General features: G+C 37.9%; 1 pseudogene; it reads left to right on the forward strand.

The window, feature by feature from the left end:
• The first annotated feature begins 4,040 nt into the window (after window positions 1-4,040).
• On the forward strand, window positions 4,041-4,137 carry LOC130018113 (uncharacterized; annotated as a pseudogene).
• The last annotated feature ends 11,882 nt before the right edge of the window (window positions 4,138-16,019 follow it).

The raw sequence follows: 16,019 nt of genomic DNA on the forward strand, positions 1-16,019 counted from the left end.
ACAAAAAATTATACTCATCAGTACCTTTGAATATTAACCAGCAAACATGTGTTAAACATAGCAGAGGATTTCACTTGATCACACAAGAAACAGAAAAGACCATTTAAAAAAGTGATCACAAAATAATGCAAATTTACTTTCAACGCCTATATTAGAATTATCTTTATCAAACAGGAAAACTTTCTTCTCAATGTTTAATAAATGAGCACCAAAATCCCATAAAATATCTTTATGTAGGAAAACTCAGAATTCACAAATATGACAAAAATGTGTAATTAGTCATGTGAGACTTGATTTTTCTATTTCCTTTTAGGATCTAAAAACAAAACTTGACTATTATCAAAGTACTCTCATGTTAGGAAGAAAAAATCACATGAAATAATATTTGTAAAGATGACAAGCAGCTTTAACCTGGAACCTACTGACCACACAAATGAATCAAACCTCCTGATTCAAGTTAGAATATACCATTTTTTTTTTATTTTAACAGGCAGCACATACATGAACTTAAAAACCAGAATGTAATAAAAACATTGAAGATTCTGTGCCTTCCACCGCCCTAGATAAGCATTATTAGCTATTTATGGGGAGCATCATTTCTGAAGCGTGTTTATACTCCAAATTGTCAAGTACCAAGTACTGTGTTCTAAGAAATAATAAGGAAAAAAGCCAGGAAGGATGGCTTTCTGATAAAGAGCTTTTCCTACTGGTACCCTATTGAAGGCATAGTATATTTCTAGTCCTGACATTTATTGAAGTAAAATTCTTTGACTTGCTCTCCTCAGTGAATTATTCTCAGCATATTTCATATATATATTCTTTCTTTTTGATGTTAAGTCTTTGGTTCTCTTCAATTTTATGTCCAAACGTTTTCCTCTTCCTTGATAATCGAAGTCCCTATTCTTTCTTTCTTTCTTTCTTTCTTTCTTTCTTTCTTTCTTTCTTTCTATCCTTCTTTCTTTCTTTCCTATTTTTTTCTCCCTCATATTGTCTTGGTGTCGATTGGTCAATGTTTGATGAAAGTGATCCCAAACTTGCTTACCTTAGAGGTCTTGCCTCCCTAATGCTCAGCACTCCGCACCTTCCCCATGCCCCATATTTTCTTATTACCTGGTTGAAATAGAAATCTCAAAGATCAATGATTATTACTTTGTAATATCACTATATTCACAATACTGAAGTATAAATACAAGTGGAGAGACCATTACAGAGAACACATGCTAGTAAATATTAACAGTTTTTCACAGCATCTATATTTTCTATTTCTGTAAAAATACTGTCTCTGATTTACTTGTTTTCAGTGAATATCATGTAAAATTCAATATTAAAAGGAAAAAGAAACACAGAGAATCAAACCTCATATATATATACATATATATAAATATATATGTTCGTGTGTGTGTATGTTTGTTTGTATATTTGAGCTCCTAAGTATGTGTAAAATATAATGTAATCAATGAGGAAAAACACTTTGTATGTGAGAGAAAGTAAGCCAGTGTCTAAAATCACACAGCAAATGTCAAAGTCAAGCTAAAATGAGGCTTATAAAATTCTACTTGAATATTTTCTTTCATTACTACGTGCTGTTTTTACTTGACTGCTAAGTTAAGGGATGATAAATCTAATGAAAAACTTTGAAAAGTATTATTCCTTACCTGACATGGTCAGAGAAGAGGAAATACCGATGAAAGGTAGACGAGAAGAGGAGACAGTAGGAGATTATGTCTGAACACTGAAGCAGCTTAAGACCACAAGTGTTCAGTACAGACGACTGCTCACTGGTGATTGGTCATTGGTCACTCGTCACTTGCCATGAAGATTCAAATTTGTTTACAAACAACTACATGGGACCCCCAAGATTCTACCAGTTGGTGGTTCGTTTAGTGGGAGAATGATGTCATAAAGTAGGCAGGTGAAAGGTAGAGGCTAGCCAATCAGGAGGTCAGAATCCCAGAAGAAGATCGGATTGGATAGAGAGTGGGGTAGAATGAAGCAGGCTAGGGAGATGGAATTCTACAAGACGGTTATAACAGTTTCACCTTCGTCAGACTCTTGTGTTAGAAAAATACTCCCATGATGCTCAAGAGCTTAGCTATTTCATTAACAAATCAAGAAAATTACTAAATAATTGTTTATATTGCACTGTTAAAGAAACAACATTTGTTATTACTAGTATAGTTTAGATAACGTTTACAGCACAGCGGGTTGGGCATTTGCCTTGTAGGAGACCAACCCTGATTCCGATTCCTCTGCCCGGCAAGCTACCCAGAATATCTCGTCCACATAGCAAGAGCCTGGCAAGATACCCATGACGTATTCGATAGGCCATAGCTAGTGACAACAACTCTCACAATTTGTTGTAAGATGTTACTGGTTCCCGCTCGAGCAAATGGATGAACCACGGGAGGACAGTGCTACAGTGCTATGATTGAAAAAATTGGTGGTTTCTTTCAATATGACAACACTTACTAGGTTAAGTTGTAGATGAATCGAGATGTGTGAAAATGTAAATAAAATGAGAAGAAATAGTAAATGCACAGGTATCTTATTTGTACAAAACAAACAGTTGTTCTCAGTTTAAAACTGTAGAAGATAAAGAAAAACATATACTCATTTGTGTCAAAATTTTTCAACCTGAAAGAAAAGGACCAAAACCAATTTAAGTAATCAAAAAACAAGCAAAACTAACAAATACTGGCAATTAATATGATAGGCCAAGGATGAATGTTCTTAATAAATTAGTGCTGTGAAAAAAATCAGTATTTAGCTATTAAACTTCAATATTAAAAATAAGCATAAACCATGATCATATATAAAATGTATTGAAAGAAGTGTAAATGACTGGTAAACACAAGGGCAAGACACTCGCAAATGCCTACCAGGTTCTCTCAGAGTGAGAACTGGACAATAATTGTTGTCTTATCAACAAAATCCAGTCTCTGTATCTTGGCCATTGATGGGATTACATGGCTCCAGGGGCAGTTCATGGTTGTAACACTTAGCTACTAGGAGATGGGGGATCTGGTTGGAGGGGGCCCAGTCTTGATCTGAGCAGCCTTGGAGATCTCATCCCCCGGTTGCGCACACCTGGGTTCCTCTGTCAGATTCGTTCATGCATGAGGCTTCTTCAAGCTTGGGGAGAGTGGTCTAAAGCGTACCTATGGCTGGTTGCAGAGGTCTTCAGGTGCCGGGGCTCTGCTCGGCGCGGTGAGGGAAACTCAACACACCGCCTCCAAGGGACCCTGGTGAAGAAAGCCAGGTGTGGGGTCAGGAGACTGTCATTTTAGACATATTTGGAATTAATTTTAGATCAAAAAGTACACATCATTCTAACTACGTATGTGCTTAGTAATAAATTACTACACACTTGTTCAATCACCTAAGAAACCCCACTCTGCTCAGAGAACTAGATTTTTAATTATAGGTCTGTTTTGCCTGTGTGTCATGACTGAGAATCACTATCATTAGATATGAAACTCACTATACACAAAGATGCACACAGGCTGCTTTGAGTCATCTGTGTTGTTAATGTGTGTTGGCCATTAAACTTCACTGAGACCCTTTATTCTGTCCTTTACAGGAGCCTCATAAGTGTCAACTTCCATTCAAGTTGAACTTATAATAATGTGGAATGAAATCATCAATATGATCCTCACCTCTTCCTTCAGGAGAAAAATCCTACTTATATTCAAGGTGGTCAAAGTGCAGACAACACCATCCACCTTTTCCTGGAGATGTACACGGGACTGAGGTGAGAACAGCAAAAGGCTCTAGTTTAATGGTCTTAATGAAGGTTTCAGGGAAGTGCATTAAACAGGACTCATATAACATCTTCCAAAAGAATTATTTTGTAAAACTGATGCCTTGATTATGGTAAAAGATAATATGGTAAAAACCATATTTTTCTTTCTGGGACATTAAAGTTCTAAATCTATCAAGCTGCTTTGAAATACTTTCTTTGATTAGGTACCACTGTCTGCCATAGGGTAAGTAAGGACAACACTCAAATTAATCAGAACAGAAAAAATAACTCCTACTAGGTTTGGTTACACATATACTAAAATTGAAATGATACAATGATGAGCATGGTCCTTGCACAGAGATGACATGCAAACTTGTAAAGAGCTCCATATTTTTGTTGCAAGAAGAACTAACACGGCTACTTTAAGCTAAGGCAATCCCCACAAGTACAAAAATTCTACATAAAGATAGCACAAATCCCCATAACAACAATCTCTCTCAATGTCTATGGACTAAATGTGCCAATTCAGAGGCACAGAATAGGAAGATGAACTAGAACACTGAACCCAACATTCTGATACCTGCAAGAAACATATCTGAGCAATCAAAGCAACCATGGGCTAAAAGTAAAAGGCTGGAAAACAAGTATTCAAGAAAAGAACACCTCCACAAAGCTGGAGTAGCCATACTAGTATCAGACCACATGGACTTCAGGCTAAAGGTTATAAGAGACAGTGAATGTCATTTCTGCATGATCATGGGATCTTTACATCAGAAAGAACTCACCCTCCTCAATGTAGATGCTCAATGACAGACCAGCAAAATACTTAAAAACAACTTCTAATAGACTTATAGAAAAACATTGATAGCAAAACAGTACTAGGTGGAGATTTCAACACTACTTTGTCACTTCTCAATAGATCAAACAGAATAAATCTCAGCAAGGAAATAGTTTACTTAAGTGAAGTAATGAACAACCGTTGGCTTAGAGAAGAAATCAAAGAGGAAATAAAAAGGTTCCAGAAACAAATGAGAATGAGGACGCGAGCTACCAGAACTTGTGGGACACAGCAAAAGCAGTGTTAAGAGGAAAGATTATACCTCTGCCAGAATTTATCAGGAAGAAAGAAAGGGCCTACATGAATAAATTAGAGCTCAAGATTTTGGAAAATGACCAACAAAAGGAGTGCAAACTAGGCTGGAGCAAGGAAATAATAAAATTTATAGTAGAAATCAATGAGCTAGAAACCCAAAATACAATCCAGAAGACCAATAAAAGCAAAAGCTGTTTCTTTGAGAAAGTAAACAAGATCAATAAACCTCTAGAAGCCTCTCAAAGAAACAGAAAGAATTCTAATAAATCGAATCAGAAATGCAAAGGGGGGTATCCTAATAGAAACTACAGAAATCCATAGGATCATCAGAGATTATTTTGAGAATCTTTGCAGCAGGAAATGAGAGAATCTTTAACAAATTGATAAATTAATGGATTCCAATTACCTCCCAAGGCTGAACCAAGAAGATTTGGAATACTTGAACCTATCACTACCAAGGAAATTGAAATGATGGTCAAAATATCCCCCCAAACAGAATCCTTGGCCCAGATGGATTCAATAGTGAAATATTTCAATCCTTTAAAGAGGAACTGCTGACAACATTTTTAAGATTTTCCAGGAAATTGAAGAAACAGAAATGCTCCCAAATAGCTTCTATGAGGCAAAGATCACCCTAATACTCAAAACAGACAGAGACACCACAAAAAATGAAAATTACAGACCTATTTCCTTAATGAATACAGATACACAGATTCTCAAGAAAATACCAGCAAAGAGAATCCAGAAACTCAACAAAAGATCACACACTATGACCAAGTAGGTTTATCTTGGGGATGCAAGGATGGCTTAACATTCTCTAGTCAATCAACAGAATACACCATCTCAATAAAATAAAGATAAAAGTCATATCATCATATCGATAGATGTAGATAAAGCATTTGATGAGATCCAGCACCCATTCATGGTGAAAAACTCTTAAGAAAATGGGAGTTGAAAGTACTTTCTTCAATCTAGTCAAAGCAAACTACCACAAACCCACAGCAAGCATTATTCTCAACGGGGAGAAAACTAAAGGTTTGGAGCAGAAATCAATGAGCTAGAATCCCAGAATACAATTAGGCACAAAAGAAGTTACCCACTCTCACGACACCTATTCAACATAGTACTTGAAGTACTTGCCATAGGATTTCGGTAAAAAGAAAAGATATCAAGGGCATCCATATAAAAAAGGAAGAACTCAAGCTTTTACTATTTGGAGATAACATGATACTATACTTGGAAAATCCCAAAGAACCTACAAAAAAGCTCCTGGGAACAATAGATTTGTTTAGTAAAGTAGCATATTACACAATCAATATCCGGTAGTCCATGGCTTTCCCATATATTTCAAATGAAAGAGAAAAAAAGAGATAGAGAAAAACAATCCCATTCACAATAATACCTCAGAAAATCGAGTATATTATATTAGAATCAACTAAAATGTTAAGGAGCTATACTTTGGTACTATTGCGGCAACATGGGAAGATGCCATTGTTGACAACATTGACGAGGAATACGATCCACTGGTTCAGCACCTCCATGAATGTGTGAGGAAAGCCAAGAGAGAGATAGCCACAAAAAATGGCCTATCTTCGAAAACTCTTGAGCTAATTTGCCAGCGTGGTTTGGCGCATGCCTCAGGCAACCGCAAGCTAACATCCGAGCTCGCAAAGCAGTGCAGAGATGCGATCAAGGAAGACCTCAAAGAGAGAAGAGCAGAAGTACTGGTAGATGCGACAGAAGCCAGGAAAAGTATTCGTAACGCCCGCCTGTCCTTCGCCAACTATAAGACCAAGATGACTGCCCTCCGACGTCCTGATGGATCCATCACATCCTCCAGAATGGCAATGGAGAAGATTACCATGACTTCTACTTAAATCTCTTCGATAACCATGTCCACTTGCCGACATACCAAATTACACAGGATGGATATGTCCTTCCCAAAGTTCTCCCTTCCGAAATCCGACACGCCATTTCGTTGGTAAAGAAACCAACAGCACCCTGACCAGTCAAGGTCAGACCTGAACACCTGAAGAACCTGCCGTCAGTACTCATCAATACACTGGCTCGGCTCTTCACTCGCTACCTGTCTGAATGCAAGTTTCCGTCTCAATGGAAAACCAGCAGGACCGTACTACTGTTCAAGAAGGGAGACATCCATGACATTGGCAACTATCGCCCGATCTGCCTATTGTCTGTCATCTACAAGTTGTTCACTCGAGTCATCCTAAATAGGATTGGCAGAACACTAGATGAAGGACAACCATACGAGCAAGCAGGGTTCCGCAAAGGATTCAGCACCATCGACCATATCCACGCGATAACCAAGCTCATTGAGGTTTCTCTGGAGTTCAAGATGCCACTGTTTAATGTTCATTGATTTAAACAAGGCCTTTGATTCTGTTGAGACGGAAGTGGTCATTGAAGCCCTAGCCAATCAGGGCATTCAAGACCAGTACATCAGGATCCTCCGTGAGCTGTATTACAGATTCACTAGCAGGATCTCACCATTCTACAAAGAAGTGATCGTTGATGTCAAGAGAGGGGTGCAGCAGGGTGATACCATTTCACCAAAACTCTTCAGTGCCACCCTCGAGAACATCATGCGACGACTGGAATGGGACGTAATGGGACTGAAGATAGATGCTCCGCAACTACACCACCTCCACTTTGCTGATGACATTATTTTAATAACACCAAACATCAGCCAAGCAGCACAAATGCTGGCCGACTTTGACCGGTGGTGTGGAAAGGTAGGATTACAGCTGAATCTTACGAAGACAATGTTTATGCGAAACAGCCTTGTTCCTGATGCCCCATTCACTCTCAATGGAATGACTGTCTCTGAATGCAACAGCTATGTGTACCTAAGTCGAGAGGTCAACATGACAAATGACCTGGCACCCGAGCTGTGCAGGAGGAAGAGAGCGGCTTGGAATGCCTTCAAAAACGTCGAAGAAATAGCTAAGAGGAAGAAGAACCTCCGGCTCCGGGCACATCTATTTGATTCCACTGTTCTTCCTGCATTAACATATGCCTCAGAGACCTGGGCCCTACGCAAACAAGATGAGAATGGTATTCAGGTCTCCCAAAGAAGAATAGAAAGAGCTATGCTTGGAATATCAGGTTTCACTCAAATGAGAGAGATAATCCGGAGTTCTGACATCTTTCGCCGATCAAGAATCAGGGACGCTGTCTCTTATGCCAAGTTGTCGAAAATTGGATGGGCTGGTCACGTAATGAGATTTAAAGACGACCGCTGGACTAGAGCTGTTACTGACTGGATTCCCTGGGATGTCAAAAGACCGCGTGGCCGCCCACCTTCCAGATGGTCAGACTTCTTCGTCAAGATCATGAACGATCGGTTTGAGGCCCTTCATGTTCCCGGTTCGAACAGATGCCATTGGGCTACACTAGCACGCGACAGGGACAAATGGAGATGTTACTTGAGCCCGCTCGAGCAAATCGATGACTAAGGGGAAGTTAAGTGATAAATGATAAAATTTTAAGGAACTATACAAAAAAAAACCCTAAAAACTCTACTTCACGAAATAAGAGAGTATATGAGGAAATGGAATCACATCCCATGCTCATGGATTGAGAGGATTAACACTGTCAAAATGGCAATACACACCAAAGCTCTATAAAGATTTACTGCACTTCCTATAAGGATAGCCATAACATTTTTCAAAGAAATAGATTAAATACTCTTGAAACTCATACACAACAATAATCTCCCATGAAAAGCTAAAGCAATATTTGTTAAAAAGAAGAAGGGAACAGCTTCCCCAACTTGCAACCCTACTACAAAGTCGTAGTAATCAAAATATCATGATATTCAGATAAAGACAGGCCTCACATCAATGGAATATAGTCAAATATCCTGACGCTGGCCCTCAGATTATTATTACCTAATCTTTCATAAAGGCTCAAGAAATATGAAGTTGAGCAAGGAAGTCTCTTCAACAAGTGGTGCTGGGAAACCTGGACAGCAACAGGCAAAAAAAAAAAATTGAACTCAGACCTCTTTATAGTGCCAGGCACAAAGTCAGATCAAATGTATTAAAAACCTCAATATCATACCTAAATTCTTTTTTTTTTATTTAAACTTTATTTCATTGAGTTTTTTCACTATGTCCCACCACTGTTTTCGGGCCATGTGGGTTTCATCAGAAAAATCAGCTGTAAATTTTAAGGATGCTCATTTGTAAGAGATTTCTTTCTTTGATCTTGTTGCTTTCAGAATTTTGTCTCTGTCTAAGGTTTTGGTCATTTTGATCAGGATGTGTTGTGGGGTATTTTTATTTGGATTTCCTCTAGCTGGTACCCTTGGGGCCTCCTGAATGTGGTCACAAGTTTTCTTCAGCTCTGGAAACGTTATAGAAACAAGAGATGACTTAATAGAATACACATCTTGAGAGAAAAGACTGAAAAGTCATATTGCTTCAGGTGTGCAAACAAGGAGAGATGAACTGCTACTATAAATGATAAAACAGAGAAGTATATACCCTCACCCTCAAGAACATAAGAACTTTGCTGCTATATCATCCTCACATAAACTCTGGTTATTTAATATATCTAATCACTTTTCCCATGACAAGAATTTTTTAACCTCAACATTGATCCTAATCTTTTTAAAATTTTTTTTGTTCTTGTTGTTTTTATTTATATATTTATTTTTTTATTTTTTTAAATTGAGTCACCAATGAGATACAGATACAAAGCTATTCCTAATCAGGTTTCAGTCATACAATAATCCAACACCCATCCCTCTCCCAGTGCCCATTTTCCACGACCAATGGCCCCAGTTTCCCTCCTGTCAACTTCCCCAACCTACCTCTAGGCTCTGTGGCAGACATTTTCTTTCCATCCCCCCTCTGTCTCTCTCTTTCTTTTTATGTCTCTCTCTCTCTCTCTCTCTTTCTCTTCCTTTCACACTCTCACGTTTTCGCTTTTTCCAGACAAATACTTCAAAGACTTATTCCCCTCCTACATCTCATGTGAACTATCTTATAAGGAGCATGATGTCAAGTTCCTTCCTTGTCAAGTATACAAGAATGGAACTCTACTGTGGAGGGAATGTTTGCTTCCTACGACTTCCAAAAGCAAAGAAAAAATATATAACAGTGATATATTGAAACTGGCTCCAGTTTAGAGATAGATTCTCAAAGTAGCACCTTTGCAGAATGGATCTTGTACATAAACTTAGATATGTACCATTTTCATCAACTTGGTCTCTAAAGGACTGATACAGGCATTTATTAGGATAGGGTCTGATATAGTATCACGGGGGTGAAGAGTAATAGACACTTTGCTGGTGGTGCTATGAGGTAACTTTATACCAAGACTATAAATGTTAATACCATTTTAAATATATGACCTTACCTATAATAAATTTTTTAAAGAAAAAGAATATCAAACATACCATCACTATCACCTATAATTCCAATGCCAGCACTATCACTTGAATTTCAAGCTATCTCCAAAGATAAAAATTTCAAAACAACTTTATTATAAGCACATACCTGAATTCTTAAGATATATGGAGAAAAATGTGGGACGATCCCTCCATGACATTAAAGCTAAGGGAAACTTCTAGAATGAAACACCACTGACCAAGGAAGAGGAAATGAAGACAAACAAATGAGACTACATTAAACTAAGACGTTGCTGCAACTTAGAAAAAATGGTGACCATCATAAAAAGACAGCCCACATAATGGGGAAAAATTATTTATGCACTACCCATAAAATTAACCTCAAAATTCTGACTGCTGTATCGTTAAGAACACTAAATAGTTCCCGTGAATTTTATTCTTCTTCACATATATTTACTCTAAAATATTTTAGATTTCATTTTAAACCACAGGTAAAAAATAAAAATTATAATTTTTTTAAAATTAAAAATAACCCCTATGCATAGCCAGTGCGATCCAAAAAAAAAAAAACAAGAAAAACAAGCAAGCAAATAAGCAAGAAAGAAAGAAATTAAAAATTAAAAAATAATGCTGTTTGCAATGCTAAGGATCAATCCCAGATCATCATACAATGGAAGGCAAATGCTCTATCCCTGAGTTGTATCCCTGATCTTAAACATTTAAAAAGGTCTTTTTTGATGTCTCATTGCATTTTATTTTTTAAAAAATGCTTTTCTTAGTATACCTGGTCGCCATCGTACCGCCTACTTCTTGACCTTTTCTTCACTTGTATATTTTACCTCTAAGATTCAGTTGTCATCTTATCCTTCCTATAGCCATGCTTTCCTTTGACAAACTTTCCAAGATCATGTCTGGCTTGCTTTAACATGGCATAAAATGGAAACGTTATTTTCTCTATGCTCTCACGCAAGAGGTGATGATGTTTTCGACCCAGGAGAACTCTTTTCTGGTGAGCTTCCTGGCTGTTTCTACTTGACTTCAAAATATCTAAAGGTAAGGCATCATCTTTTTGTTTTTGCGTTTTTGGGTCACACCTGCCGATGCACAGGGGTTACTCCTGGCTCTGCAGTCAGGAATTCCTCCTCACGGTGCTTGGGGGGACCATACAGGATGCTGGGAATCTAACCTGGGTAGGCCGTGTGCAAGGCAAATGCCCTACCTGCTGTACTATAGCTCCAGCTCCACCCGCCTCCCCATAATTCATCATCTTGAGGGCCTCAGATTTTTACCTTCCATTTAGAAACTTCATCTTTACATTGACACAGTAAATTGAAACCACAGAATCATTGAATGGCATGTTATAATGGTAGCAGCCATGAGCAAACATTGATAACCCATAAGTTGGCATGAATGAATTCTGTCTCAGAGGCTTCACTTCTGAGGATACCTGTCACTACCTCCTTTCTGTTACGTATCCCAGGATCAGAATCTAAATCAGGCCAGCAGTAGAAATTGTCCACCCAAAAGCTAGCCTTCCACTGGGATCAGAATCCTTGATGCATGTAACTTGTAATTTTTCATTCATGATTTGTTGACCTTGTTTCAGGCAGAGGCATCCAGAGCATAAACTCAGCTTTCCAGTAGTTTCCACAGGAAATCCAAATACCTAAGAATGTTATCATTTCTGACGCCACTCTTAAAGATTTTTTTTGGAATCCCACGGTAAGATACTATCATTAATGTTATAATATTACTGTTCTCCATAGTCCAGATCTCCCCAAAGAACTCTCTACCCTCCTCACTCAAAGTATAGACTCCAGTTTATCATTCTTCTGAACGTACTTCTATTTGTTTCACTCAGGTTCTCCCCTAAAGTGTACAAGTTAAGTTCATACCACTCCAAGTTCTTATTCCTAAACTACCAGAGTGGGCTTGGTCCTCAATCTTGTGTTCTTCCTTAAAGAAATACCGTACTTCCTTTCTGTATGTCACTCCTTGCTTGCTTTGTAAAACAAGTGTTCTCTCTTGAACATATATTCCATTCCACCCTATGCCTGTTTCACAAGTTTCTAAGTGTTGTTCAATAAAATCTATTTTTCTTCACAGCGGTAGGGCGTTCGCCTTACAAGCGGCCAACATGACCGACCCGAGTTCGATTCCTCTGCCACTCTCGGAGAGCCCGTCAAGCTACCGAGAGTATTCGATATGCCAAACACAGTAACAACGAAGTCTCCAATGGAGACGTTACTGGGCCCGCTCGAGTAAATCGACGATCAACGGGAGGGCCTTTACCTTTTCTTCACTGAACTAAAAATTTTAAAACACCAGAGCATTGTTAAAATCAATATTTGTATGTTTTAAACCCCAAATTTTGAAAATGAAAGGGTGTAAAGCAATGGAATCCTACTCAGTTATATGAAGTGAAATCTTCTTATTATTTGAATAAAAAAGCATAACATGAGGATAATATGTTTAGTGACATAAGCCAGGCAGGGAAAGATAGGCATCATACAAGTTCATGCATATGTGGCATATGGAGAAAACAAATTAAAAGAATAAAATGAGACAGACAAAAGTCAAAAACAATATTAATATTCTATGATTTATAATTCAATTAACAATGGTTCCTCATACACATTATTACAACATGACACTCCTCATTGTCTCAAAAAATAAAACCTCCCTCTCCCCCAAACCCCCAGAATCCCTCCCTCCCAAACCCCTGACTCAACTGTGTGGATCAGTTCTCCCCTTACATTGTCCTTGAACCTTTGTTGCTACCTTGCTGTGTGTCTTTACATCCCACATATGAGAAAAATCTCTCTGTATCTGTTCCTTTCCTTAAGGCTAACTTTACATGCATGATATACTCTAGTTTCATCCAATGTTAAAAATTGTATAATTTGGATCTTTTCAAAGCCATAAAAACAAACTTTAGAACTATAAGACTATTTAGTTACCAGATGGAAAGGTGTAATCAAAGTAGAAAAACTGAACAATAGTGAATGACAGAGGAGGCCTTTCAATTGTGAGTGTAATATGATACATGCATGTTGATTATCCATAATCTTAAAATTTATGAAATTCTAGTAATTCTATAATGTAATTTTAAATAATCAAAACAGTATTTAAATAATTTACATTTATCTATGATTTTGATTATCTTCTGTGTCAAACTATCAGAAATAAAAATAATGTGAGAGAGATATGGTGTAACACTATACTTTTAAACAAGAGAAGTGCTGAAAATTTCTGTGTCTTGATGAACTGTCATATAAATTGACTCCAAAATCAAATTAATATACTCAAGGAAAAATAAAAGTCAACCGATTTAATCTTTTGCCTTCACTCAGGTTCCCATCTGCTGATCTCTGGCAGACGAAACAATTTTTATTTTATTTTATTTTTTTAAATTTTTATTAGTAAAACACCATAATGTACAGTTGTACATTTACAAATTTTTGTTCTTGGGTTTCGATTATACAATGATCAAATGCCCATTCCTCCGCCAGTGCCCATTTTCCACCACCATGTATTCCAGTATCCCTCTCACACAGATCCCCCCCATCCCACCCTGCCTCTGTGGCAGGGCATTTCCTTTTTTTCTCTCTCTCCTTTTGGGTGTTGTGATCTGCAAAAGAGGCATTGAGTGGCAATCATGTTCAGTCCATAGTCAGAATTATTATTTTCAAAGGATTTCTTGGCAGAGGTTTGGCAATCTTTGCTAGCAACCAACTCCTTTTCTTCTGCTTTTTTTTTCTAGAAATATATACTTATACTCAGACTGACTAGTCATGGCACCAAATTGACAAATGTACTTGTTTTTACTTCAGATCTATTTCCTTATTATCACATATAATTAGCAGTGGATAGAAAATAACTAGCCCAAAATTCGTGGGGGAAAGGGAAATGTTTATGCTTTTCTTAGTTTGGAAAATACCTGTCACTAGTATAGTGACATTCATCTAAATATGTAAACACAATGATTAAGAAGAGGTAAACCATGACTGCCATTTCAAGGAAGAACTGGCCTTCAGCAAATATCCTTGGTTTCAGAAGGATGGCTCTGGCTTGGATGGGGGCCAAACATGAGAGCTGTGAGCTACCTGCAGTTAACACATGCTCTGAGGCTATGTGGTGACACTGCTGAGAAATGTCGAGAGCCCTGATTAGGTAGGGTCATGGGGGAGAATGGAATGATGACAAGAAAACAGAGCAACAGGACAAGATCATAGATTCCTTTGTATAAAAGTTTTCATCTCTAATGTATTAATCTGTGAAAAAGAGAAACAACTTCTTATCATTCTTCCTGGCAATATATTATCCTTACATAGAGCTTCAGGAAAAAACGCTTCCCTTGTTAATTATTATAGCATGAATATCTGTGAGGTGTTTGAACTCTTTCTATGTATACAGTGCTGATGAATGAAACCAATCTCACTATTTAAGTATCTAAACTGCAATGTTCTCACCATTTAACTCTCTAAACTCTGATGGCTCCAAATCTTCTAAGATCAACTTTCATCTCTTCCATGATATCCAGGCTTCTCTTCCCGACTGTCAACTCTCCCTTTCTTTCTCCCTCTCTCTACCAACTATGGTCTCCCTGCCAAAATTTGCCAAGATAAGCTTTCTTGAATTATAGACATAAGTTGACTTCTCTTTTATTTTAAATATAGGCAATTTTGATTTTCAAAGTCATTTATAATGGAGATTTGTCATACAATATTCCAATTCTAATCACACCACCAGTGTCTGCATCCCTCCACCAACAAATTACCCATTTCTCCCTGCATTCCCACCGATTTCCTTGACAAACCCATTTTGAAGTTTTACTATTGTACTCTGGGTTCCATACTTATAGTAGTGTTGGCATTGGTGGTTAAGACATACACCTCAACTTTTTCATGCTGGCCTTCCTGGATCAATGCCCACTGACACCATGTAGGGGAAATATGTGAGAACAAATCATTAAGCTCCAAATTTTTCAAATAATCTTTAAACAATTCTGATGGAAATGAAAACAGTGTGAACTGGAGGGGACAACCCCCTGTCAGCCTGCAAAGTCTTTTCATTTTTCCACATTACAAAAGAAGAAATCAGTGAAGGAGGTCTGTCATTAGGCAAGTTAGGTGACCCTGCTGAGGTGTGGTCAACAGGGTGTTTTGTGCTCTTCTCTCCTTCCACCAGAAGTCCCAACCCTATGATTTTTGTCTCTTCAGTCCGCATAAAATGAAAAAAAATTTTACCACACAGACATCCATGTAATGAGCCCAGCCAAGTTGATAAAAATAAATTTCAGCAAATTCATAGGTTAGTCATGTTGGTAGAAACAAAATATCATGTTTTAATATTGAATCTGCAGGAGACACAAATTACAAACCTTTTCATGTCTCAGTTTCAATCATAGGATATTTTAACACCTAACCTCCACTAGTATACAGTTCCATTGCTAATGTCCCCAGTTTCTCTCCCATCACTCCCTCTCCCAACCCCAAACCCCACCTGACAGCCTGCTGTCTCTAAACTATGGCAGTCACCTCTCTCTCTCTCTCTCTCTCTCTCTCTCTAATCCTTTGGGCATTATGGATTGTAATACAGAGAATGAGAGGATCTCACGTTTATTTCTTTACCTACGTTCAGGACTCAGTTCTCACCCAGAGTAATCACTTCCAACTATCATTATCATAGCGTTCCCTTCTTTATTCCAAATGCTCCCCTTCAGCACTTGTGGCAAGCGTCAAACCATTGACCAGTTCTCCTGGCCTGTGTTTCTGCTATCTTTGGGTATTAGTCTCATATTCTGG

This window comes from Sorex fumeus, unplaced genomic scaffold, assembly GCF_029834395.1.
Source record: "Sorex fumeus unplaced genomic scaffold, SorFum_2.1 ptg000237l, whole genome shotgun sequence".
Classification (NCBI taxonomy): Eukaryota; Metazoa; Chordata; class Mammalia; order Eulipotyphla; family Soricidae; genus Sorex; species Sorex fumeus.